Consider the following 11,441-nt stretch of genomic DNA (forward strand, 5'->3'; position numbering starts at 1 on the left):
AGGCGGGGAACGTTGGAGTCCGCTGTCACTGGAGCAAGCAAGCCTCCCTGTTCGCTTCAGCGCATGGCTGCCGGCCGCCATCTTGGCTGACAGTTAATTTGCATAAGGATATGCTGATTAGGCAATGGGAAGGGTAGCGGTCGTACGCTAATTACCATGTTTCTCTTTTATTAGTGTAGATACAAGTTCAGGTCTCTAGAGGGGGCTGGGGATGAAGAGGACTGAACCAAACCATAAGTCAGGACCTCGGCAGGCAATTGAGTGTGGGGACGGCCACCAGGGCCATCCCTGCAGTGGCCAGTTCATGACCAGTTGCCTGAGACTGGCTCTTTCCTGGGCTGGGGTGTTTCATGCACCTGCTCCGTGCTGCCCAGCAGTGCAGTGCCCATCGGGGCTGTGCGTAGCTTACAGGGAAGGCACACCTGGGGAGTCGGAGCCTTGATCCCACGCAGTAACCAGATCCGGACATTGTAATGTGGCCAGTTCTCTGCACCCTGAGTCGCCCCACTGTTGTGTCCCCAGAGCAGTCATGGTGCCTTCTTCCGTCACGGTCCCCTAAGCTCGCAGCGATGGAGGAGAGCTGTCATAGGTTTGGGTGAACGGAACATGGAAGACCCCTGGGTGATAGCAGGCGCTGAGTGCTGGCTGGGGAGGCGGTCGTGTAGGTTTGCGTGAAGCGCTCACAGTCACAGCTTTGGAAGCCTCTTTCTTAGTTTCTCAGAGAGCTCAGTGGTGAGGAAATGCAGGTCTCATCCTGCATTGTGGTTTCCATGGGAAACCTCGACGTTGGGGGTGTCAGAGTGGTTGGCCAGAAGCGCCTGCAGCAGAGAGACACCCTTCTCCAGTAACCTCTTCACAGGTGGACTCGTCGCCGGATGCCCGGGAACTGCTCAGCAGATCCCTGCTGTTCCACAGAGTTCTCTGAGCAGCCATCCATCTTCCGCGGGAAGAAAGGTGTGTGCTTGTGCACAGTCACTGCCCGGCCCTGGGCGGGAGGCGGGTGGGGGGCACCCCGGCCCCAGACATGTTCTTCTGCTGGGTTCGCAGAGGTCAGACAATTGTTGTCCAGAATACCCTTGTTTAACAAAGAAAGTTAAGTTCCCAGTGAGGCTCATGGTTAGAAAGGGAGGGGATTGGGGAGAGGAGGAGGAGCCGAGCTGCCTCTTCACCGCCCGCCTGAAGGTGCGGAGCCCGAGGCCTGACCTCCAGCCTGCTCACCTGCCCCAGGAGGCTGCTTACAGAGAGACCATGAAGGCCTGGCTCTGCTCCTGTGTCCTGGTGGGTGTGAAAAGCAGGAGGCAGAGCCGTGCTCTCACCTGGGCCTCAGGGCAGTGGCCTCCTGGTTCTCGGCAGAGACGGTGGCCCTGGGGTCAGACAGCTCCTCAGTGGTTGGAACCGCGTGTAGGAGCTGCTGGTGCAGGCGCCCCTGGGAGGCAGATACAGAGGGCAAACCATCGACCTTGTTGCCCAGGCGGCGGTGCCAGCATCCGCCTGACCACAATGCGCACCGCCATCTTTGTCACAGAGTGACGGTTAGTTTGCATATTTCCTCTTTATTAGATAGGATCACTAATCTTTTAAGATGGAGGTTGCTAGTTATCACTCTCCCTCATTCTATCTTCTCTTTTCCCCAACTATACCAGCCTTCCTCTAAGTCCCAAGCATGTGCCTCTAGGAAAGACGCTGCATGGCTGTGAGCAGGCTGTCACCTGAACAATGGCCTGGCTCAGTGGGCAGGGAGTTCTGACTAGCAGCCCATAATCAGCCCAGGCATGGGCTGTTTGCCCAGAAGGGGTGCCTTTTCCTGATTCACTGGTGGGGTCACAGCTGTCCCTGGACTCTTGCACTGTTTCTCTCTGACTCCCTCTGCCTCAAATGCTTTCTGCCCTGACATTCTCCCTTCATTTAGTTCTCTGCTCAACATCACCACCTCTCAGAAAATTCTGCCACCCACCTTTTCTAGAATAACAACTTTATTTTCTTCATATTTCACTATCTGACATTGTATAATACATGGTGTAATATATATTTATTTATTCTTTTTCCCTACTGAAATATACAGTCTGTTAGGCCTTTGCTCACTGCTCTATCCAAAGCACCCATTGGAGTGCCTGGCACAGTGTAGGCACTTAATATGTATTTGTGGGATGTTTAAGAACAGCCACCCCCAAGGCTTTCTAAGCTCAGAGTTAAGCTCAACTCAGAATAGTTGTGTTGGCCCTGCTCAGGCAGAAGCTAACTGACCTCCACAACCCAGAGAAGCTGAACCAAAAATAGAAAACACAAAAGCTGCTGGCCCTGGACCTCAGTGACTGGGGAAGTGGTTTCTGCACTTCAGAACCAATCACCCGGGATCCTAACAACAAAACAAAGCCCCCAAAAGATGCCGCCCCCCTGTCCCAGAGACTCTGAAAATGGGCATGTTCACCAGTGGACTAGTAATTTTTCTGGAAAGAAACAATATATAACATGGGCTATTCTGATAGAAAAGACTTAACAATGCTTTGATTTGAATTTTAAATTTTAAAGGTCAATTCTAACAGCATAGTTTGTATCAAAGAACTCTTCAAATCTCTTCTATTAATAGCAGCACGTAGCAGTTGAAAGCCTAGCATGCAGAGGTCCATGGCCCAGGATGTGGCGGCCCAGCGTGCAGCTCAACAGAGACGTCCAGATTGTCTCCCATGGTTTCACCTTAACCAGATCCTGAGAAGCACAGTCAGTCCTGAGAACATGCCTTGGAGCTAGAAAAAAACGTACACACCCTCTTTGCTTACTGTTTGAGCTTTTAGAATTTACCAGATCTTCCTCCTGCAGTCTGGTTTAAAAATGCTTGGAGTTTGGCGAATGTCCCGAGAACTTTCAGAGCACTGCACACTCACTGTCGACCCGGGTGAGAGCATGTGCCCGCACTTGCTCCCGCCCCACTCGGCACCCAGGCACGGGTCCTGCCCCGCCCCATGTGCAGAGCAGAGCCCAAGGCCACCCCTTGGGCCAGAATAGAGGGAGCAGCCCAGCCCCCACTGCTTGCTGTCAGCTTTGTTGACAGGTGCCCTCCTCTGGACCTGGCAGCTGCTGCAGATGACAAGGGCCCAAACCCTCCAACCAAGCCAGGCTAAAGGTCCACGCCAGCCCAGGGCATGCTGCAGAGACTCTGGAGGGTTCATGGGTTAATGAGAGGTGGAGGAAGATTTGGGTTTAGCGACAGTAATTGATGGGTTAAAGCTGAATTTTAAATGCCTTCCAGCTTGATGGAAATTTGGTTTCATCTAGTGTGCTTAATAAAACTTAGGAAAGTGTAGTCTTGTGTTTTTAAGAGGGGTGGTTATAGGTCTGTGTATGAGGATACAGGAAGGTTGCTACTGGTGGTAGTTCTGGGGGAAAGAACAATTGTGCCTTACAGCCTGACCTGTTCAGGGGGTTTTGTTGAAATTGTAATGCTTCCCTCTCATGTGCATTCTGCATGTTTTCTTTTATGACAAAGCTTATATTGACATTATTTAGTCCTGGGTGCAAAAACTATATCCTGATGTATTTCCTCCTTCAAGCCCTTTCTGCAAATTCAGAGCCTGGTCCGCGAGGACCTCCTCACCTCTAGTCCTGAACCCACAGTGATGGTCAGTAGCAGTCCACCAGGACTTTCCCCACATCATATGTGAAAGTGTTTATGTTACAGAGCTTAAAATTGCCAGCTCAGAACTTTCTATCAGAAAGCATTCTCTTTCCAAATGTGTACTAGTAAGGGGTCCTGTGTTTGTTTCTTCAGGTGACAACTAGGATAATGTGACTGTGGTGATCACCCTTGGCCCTTTCTCCTTTTCTCTCCAGTGAATGGATAACATGCCACAAGAGCAACTTCGATGTCCTGTCAGTGGTCCCAAGGGTGAAATGGGAAAGGAAGGCCTTTGGGGGATAATTTTAGCCATTTTCCTAGCCATTTCTATTTCTTCCTAGTGGGCAGCTTTTTAAGTCTAGTTCCCTCCTTTTACAGATGAGGAACCAGAACCCGAGAAGTAAAACTGTACAAGGCTACACAACTGGGTTTCTGACTCCCAGCCCCGTTTTCTCTGAAACTACATAGGGTACACAATGTGGGGTGGTTGAAAGAGCCCTGGCTTTCAAGTCAGATAGGCCTGGGCTTAAAGTCTGACTTTGTCACATACCAGCTATGTGATAATGGACAAGTTGTTTAACCTCTCTGATCTACAAAGGGAAACCATAATGTTCTCTTGCAAGGTGTTGTGAATATTGATGTGTAAAAAGTGCTAGACACAGGCTAAGTATTAATAAAAGGTAGCTGTTTCTGTTATTCCTATGCCTCCTCCCTTTCCCTGCTTACTCCAGGAATGGCAAACCCAGCCACAATCTTGCAAAATACTGGCTTAAGATGGTGTAGCATTCAAGGATATTTATCTTTTAGTAGAGATCTTTAAAAATGAAAAGCCAGTGAGCTATGAAAGGATGAACTTTGGTAAGGAGAGGGCATCTGGACATAAGCTAGCTCAGTGCAATTGAATGGGTAAGTGTTAGGGGACAGCTCCACTTGAAGGTGCTGGGAGGAAGCCCATGTGAAAACATGAAAGGCATGAAGACAGACATGGTAGTGTTCTAGGCACACTGTCAGCCTCAGAGAAAGTTGCCATAGTCAGATAATTAGCTTTACTAGTCAAACTGAACAGGGACAGAGAGCAGAACCAGAAACCCAGAGAGAGTGGGAAGGAGGAGAGGGAGAGAGAGAGAGAGAAACATTGGACATGGACATATCAATTGATTGCCTACCACATAACACCCACACTCCTATGGGGGCTGGGAAACCTGCAACGGAGGTACATGCCCTTGACCAGGAATCAAATCTTGGACCCTTTGGTCTGCAGGCTGACACTCCAACCACTGAGCCAAACCAGCCAGGGCCCTTTTCATTTTTAACACCTCTGCAATGTTTCATCCAAGTTACATTACAGTTCTCCACTGGAAGTATTTGGGATGCTAAGAATTTATCATAATTGCTAATTACACTATTATGATAATATCTTTGGACATTTTTTCTTTTAGGTCATTTTCTCCAAATAAATTTTACAGAATGGAATTATGAGAAATATATGAACAGTTTGATAGTTTCCATTATGATGAACAAATTTCTTTTGGGGGAAAAATAACACACTAAGATATTTCTCCTTATTACCCTGTCAACCCAGAGCCCACATGGATGTGCCCACACTGTGCCTGGACCTTGGGCACCCACATTCCATGTATGCATCAAGCTTTTAGCAAGGCGAGTCTCCTGGCAGGGGGCGAGTCCCGGCTGGACAAGCTGACTCATGCTGGCCTTGGCCCAAGGCTGACCTCAGCCCAGAGAAGGCAGAGAGGAAGTGCTGCTGCTCTTTCTGCTTAGAAACCACGTGCCTCATGCAGTAGAGGGGAGCCGACACAGAACTGAACTGAAAAAGGACTTTCCTATGGGGGGTATTAGAATTGACTGTAGTATACTGTTATCAGGTCTTTTCATTTTAAAAGACTATATTTGTTCCGTTAGAAGTGGAGATAACTATTTCTTATTCACCCGTTGGTCTCCTTTTTGTTGTTCCAAAGGAAAGTGGCAAGTCTGTCACAAGTTCTGTGGAGCACTGTCCTCAGCCCACTAGTCTGTAAGCTCCACACAGGCCTGACCTGTTGTGCTGCTACTGCGCTCTCCCCAGCACAGGTGCAGTGCAGGTGTGCAATAAACATCTGTTAAACCCATAAACAGATTAATGCCTTCCTAGAAATAGGAAACTTCCAAAAAGTGAAACAACCCAGTTCTTTTTTCCAGAAAACTTTCTATCCATGCTACATCTGGAGTATATATTTTTTTAATTTTCCAGGGAACTTTGGGGGGTTTTTTTCTTTGTTTGTTTTAAAATAGTTAACAGTGACAACACAATGTTTAGCTGACTTAGTGAACATCAGCTGTGCCCTGATGTAAAGACCAGCCTATACAAAAGGAAATTAATTCAGAAATTCTCTTGGGGAGTGCAATTTAATCAGTAATTTTCAGGGACACTAAAGGGCTGTTTGAAATTTGGGGGGTGAACTTGTTTGGATGATGAAGCAGCAGTGCACCCACTGCCCCGCCTCCAAGTGGTCTGGCACACATTAATCATTAGACAGCACCCAGGGCCCACCCATGTTTACTTTCCATTTTCAAGAGCGTGTTTCACAAATCCACAGATAACACTAAAAATAATTTTTCTTTCAAAAATTTGGTTTAAAAAAAACCTATAGTATGAACAGGACAGCCTCCCCCCCCCCCCCCCCCCCACAATAACTGGCTATTGTTACTGTGTAGGAAAGCTATCATTTTTTGATATTATTAATTTTTGATATCTAGCCATTTTTTGAACTTCTTTTACTATACTTTTTGTTGTTGTTGTTGAATATTTTAGGTCTTCTAATTATACCTCATATAATTTGCTATAATTTTTTTAACACACTGCTAGATTTAATTTGCTAATATTTTATTGAGAATTGTTTATATCTTAACTAGAGGACCAGTGCACGAAAGTCGTGCACAGGTAGGGTCCCTAGCAGCTGCTAGCTGCCAGCCTGGGCCTTTCTTCCCCCAGCTGCCTGCCACCACCACAGGCCAGGGAATCCCTTCCCAACCACCTTGGCCTGGCGCCACCCACTCACCTGCTCCATCATCTCACCGCGGTCCCACTCTCATTGGGGCCCATCGGGGCTGGCAGAGCCTCCACTGCCACCTGCTGCCAGTGCCACGTTGCTGATGCCTGCCATATTCCATGCCGCCCCCTGGGGGTCAGCACATGTCTAACTCCCAGTCAGTCGAACTCCCGCCCATAGGAACAATTTGCATATTAGCCTTTTATTATATAAGACTAGAAGCCTGATGCACAAAAATTTGTGCACTCGGGGGGGTCCCTCAGCCCGGCCTGTGCCCTCTTGCAGTCTGGGACCCTCAGGGGATGACCACCTGCTGGCTTAGGCCTGCTACCAGGGGATTGGGCCTAAGCTGGCAGTCAGACATCCCTCTGGCAGCCCGGGAGCCCTCGGGGGATGTCCACTTGCCAGCAGGGAGCAGGCCTAAGCTGCAGTCGGACATCCTTAGCGCTGCTGAGGAGGCAGGAGAGGCTCCAACCACCACCGCTGTACTGGCAGCCGTCAGCCTGGCTTGTGGCTGAGAAGAGCTCCCCCTGTGGGAGCGCACTGACCACCAGGGGGCAGCTCCTGCATTGAGCGTCTGCCCCCTGGTGGTCAGTGTGTGTCATAGTCATTCCCAGTCATTCTTCTGTTAGGGTCAATTTGCATATTACCCTTTTATTATATAGGATAGAGGCCTGGTGCACGGGTGGGGGCTGGCTGGTTTGCCCTGAAGGTTGTCCTGGATCAGGGTGGGGGTCCCGCTGGGGTGCCTGGCCAGCCTGGGTGAGGGGCTAATGGCTGTTTGCAGGCTGGCCACAGCCCCTTTAGGTTAGGAGTCCCCCCTGGGGTGTCTGGCCAGCCTGGGTGAGGGGCTGATGGCTGTTTGCAGGCTGGCCATGGCCCCCAGCCATCCAAGTTCCCAGTGGAGGCTGGCTGGAAGCAGGTATCTGGGATTTATTTATCTTACATAATTGAAACTTTGTTGCCTTGAGCGGAGGCCACAGCTGGCCAGGGCATGCGGGAAGCTTGGCTTCCTCCATCACCGGGGCAATCAAGCCTCCTGCTTGCTCCAGCTCTGTGGCTACCGGCAGCCATCTTGGTTGGGTTAATTTGCATATAGTCACTCTTATCTGCTGGTGGGCGTGGCTTGGGGCATAGCAGAAGTGTGGTCAATTTGCATGTTTCTCTTTTATTAGATTAGATAAGTAAAATTGTTCTATAATTTTTGTGTTTCACATTTTGTAGCAGGTTTTGATATTAAGGATATGGCAACATATACAATGAACTAAAGAGCTTTCTATCTTTTTTCCTGGTCTAGGAATGGTTTGAGAAGCATAGGGGTAATCATGTAGTGCTTATTTCAGAATTGTAATGTTTTAGAACTTTAGGAAAACATATCAACATAACTTAGAATATCATCTGTTCCACCTTAGAGCCTTTGTGCTACAGCTGCTCCCTTTGCTTTCTTTGTTTTATTTAATTGTCTTAGAGAAATAGATGCACAAGGGAGCACATACAAGGATGATTATTGCAGCATTGTTTGTAATGCAACAATTGGAAACAACCTAATGTCCTGTGTCAAAAGGGGCCTCTACACTATGATGTACATCCTCTGTATTTCAGAATACTATGTAACAATTAAAAACATAGACATATGCACCCAGGGAGTATGAATTGGTGTAGCACCTTCAGAAGACAATTTAACAATATCTATCAAAATTAGCAGTGTAAATACTGTTTCACTGTGCAGTTTCCCTTTTGGAAATTCATCCTACAGACATACTTTCACACATGGAAGTTCTGGTGTATAGAAGAATCAGTGGCCTCCACTGGAAATGCCCGAGGGTGGTGCAGTGACCTTAAGAGAGGGCCTGAACTTCCTCTTCCTGGAGGAGGAAGGAAAAGTGCTCTAGGGAAAGACTGACTATATAGAAGGGTAGAGGGCATTTAGGGAATACGGATCTAACATTGCTTAAAGACAGGTCTAGCCATATGCCATTATTGGGCCATTAAAATGTGGCTTTAGGTGTGCTATAATACAAATACACATTACAAAGACTGAATTCAAAAAGAATGTAAAATATTAATAATTTTAATGTTGATTGCATGTTGAAATCATATTTTGGATATATTATTATATATTAAAATATTAAAAGTAATTAAATTGTTTCTACTTTTTTAAAATGTAGCTCCTAGAAAATTTTAAATTACCTATGTAGCTCATATTATATTTCTATTTGATGGAATTGATTTAATTTTTTCATTGATTTGAGAAAGAGAATGAGAGAAACATCAATGAGAGAATCATTGATTGGTTGCCTCCTGCATACATCCCCACCTGGGATCAAGCCCACAACCTGGGTAGTTGCCCTGACTGGGAATCAACTGGTCACCTTTTGGTGTACAGGATGACACTCCAACCAACTGAACCACACTAGCCAGGGTCGGACAGAGTTAATTTAAAAAGGTCAGGGGCAAAGACAGAGAGGGGAATCAGGTCAGAGCAGGGATGAGAATTGAAGGGATGAGGCATTTTGGAAATGAGGGCCTCACTTTGGTACATTTTGGTACCAGGTGATGTATGATGTTATCTCAGTTTGATGGGCAAGGCTCCTACAACATCTGCTGAGAGCTGGGGCCCAGTATAGAGCAGTAGTGTGGGTAGAGAGGTAATGTTGAGGGCCTTGTTTGTGGGGACAGGTCAGGACTTTTCTAGGTTCTCTTTTTCCCATGAAAATGCATTCCCTTCTGGTCTTAACTTGGCTGATAATACCGCAATATTCTACCCCTTTTTATATTAGAGTTCACCCTGATTAAGACCATTCCTTCTCTTAAACATGTAAAAAATGCTCAACTCACTCATAATAAGAGAAACACAAAGCAAAATCCCAGGAGATACCATTTTTCACCTAGTTGATTGGCCAAGATAAAAACAATATGCAGAAACTAGATGGACAAGGTTTGGGAAGAGTGAGAATTTAGTTAGTACAACATTTGTGGAAGACAAATTGACAGTGTCTATCAGAACTTTAATTGTGTATATTCTTTGACTCAATTCTGTTATTTTTCCTAGAGATATACACTATGTAAAATGGTATATATTAAAGGGTATTCATCGCAATCTATAATAATAAAAGTGTAATATGCAAATCAACCGAATGACCAAACAGCAGAACAACCATCCTGACAACCTTCCTGACGACCATGCTATGACACCCACTGGCACCAGGCCAGCCAAGGCAGGTGTGATGTGATTGGTCAGGGGCATGGCCATCACCCCATGATCACACTGCAGAGGGAGGCCAAGGCCACCGGCCAGCAGAGCAATCGATCAATTGAGGGGCTCCATGATCGCCCCAAAGAGGGAGGCCCAGGCCACGGACCCGGCGGACTGCAGCAGGTGGGTGGGGCCTCCCTCTGCAGGGCACAATTGATCACATGATCCCCCTGCAGAGGGAGGCCCAGGCCATAGACTGGCAGCTGCGGTGGGTGGGCAGCGCCTTCCTCTGCGGGGCACAATTGATCACCCCAAAGAGGGAGGCCTAGGCTACCAGCTGGCGGTGCTGCAGCAGATAGCCTGGGCCTCCCTCTGTGGGGGCAATCCATCGAGGAGCCCTGGCCAGGTGGGCAGGGCCTACCTCTTTGAGGTGATCGGTCACAGGGCTCCCGGTCTGTGAGAGGGCATAGGCCAGGCTGAGGGATCCCCTTCCCCCGAGTGTACAAATTTCATGCACTGGGCCTCTAATCCTATATAATAAAAGGCTAATAAGCAAATAGACCGAATGGCGGAACAACCAAACAACCAGTTGCTTTGATGTGCGCTGACCACCAGGGGGCACACGTGGAACATGGCAGGTGTCGGCTGCTACAGGATGGTGGAGCAGGTGAGCAGGGGGGCCAGACCAAGGCGGGGCACTGGTCACTGTCATCACCTCTGGTGGTTACTGAAAATTCTTTGCTCTCACACGCCATGGTCCCGCCTGGTGCTTGCACCTGCTGCCGGCACCAGCCCTGCTCACACCCGCTGCTGGCACCAGAGCCACCACTGGCACCCGCTGCCGGAGCCCGGCACTGGCCCTGATCGTTCAGCGCAGTCAGCAGGTGTGAGCGGCGGCTGCTGGCCCCAATCACGCCTCAGGGCTTCTCCACCTCCCCCTGGTCCTGAGGGGAAATCAGGGCAGCAGCTGCCACTCACATCCGCTGACGGCGCTAACCCCAACCACTCTGCGCCGTCAGTGGGTGCGAGCAGTGCATGGGAGCAGCAGCAGCAGGAGCGGGGCAGCCAGCAGACAGGGGACCGGGGGCCATGGTGGGAGGGGGCAGGCAGGGGCACAGAGGATGGTCCAAAACCCGCCCTGTGCCCACTGAAGCCTTGCAGCCCACAGTTCCTTTCAAGGTGCACAAATTCATGCAATGGGCCTCTAGTAGAGTTTATAAAAGAAAAATATTGAATATAACTTAAATGTTCATTAATAGAGAGTGATGAAATAAATGCTGGGTATAATTTCAATCCTATCTAATAATAGAGAAACATGGTAATTAGCCGTACCTCTGCTACACTTCCCATTGTTTAATCAGGACAATATGCAAATTAACTGCCAACCGAGATGGCTGCCGGCAGCCAGGCAGCTTGAAGCGAACAGGAGGCTTGCTTGCTCCAGTGACGGAGGAAGCCAACGTTCCCCGCCTGCAGCTAACGGCCTCTGAGCTTGCAGTTTGAAACATTGTTACAAATATAGAAGCTAAACAAAACCCCAGAAACCTGCTTTCAGCCAGCCGGGATCTCAGAGCTGGAGTTGAAA

This window comes from Myotis brandtii, unplaced genomic scaffold, assembly GCF_000412655.1.
Source record: "Myotis brandtii unplaced genomic scaffold, ASM41265v1 scaffold291, whole genome shotgun sequence".
Taxonomy (NCBI): domain Eukaryota; kingdom Metazoa; phylum Chordata; class Mammalia; order Chiroptera; family Vespertilionidae; genus Myotis; species Myotis brandtii.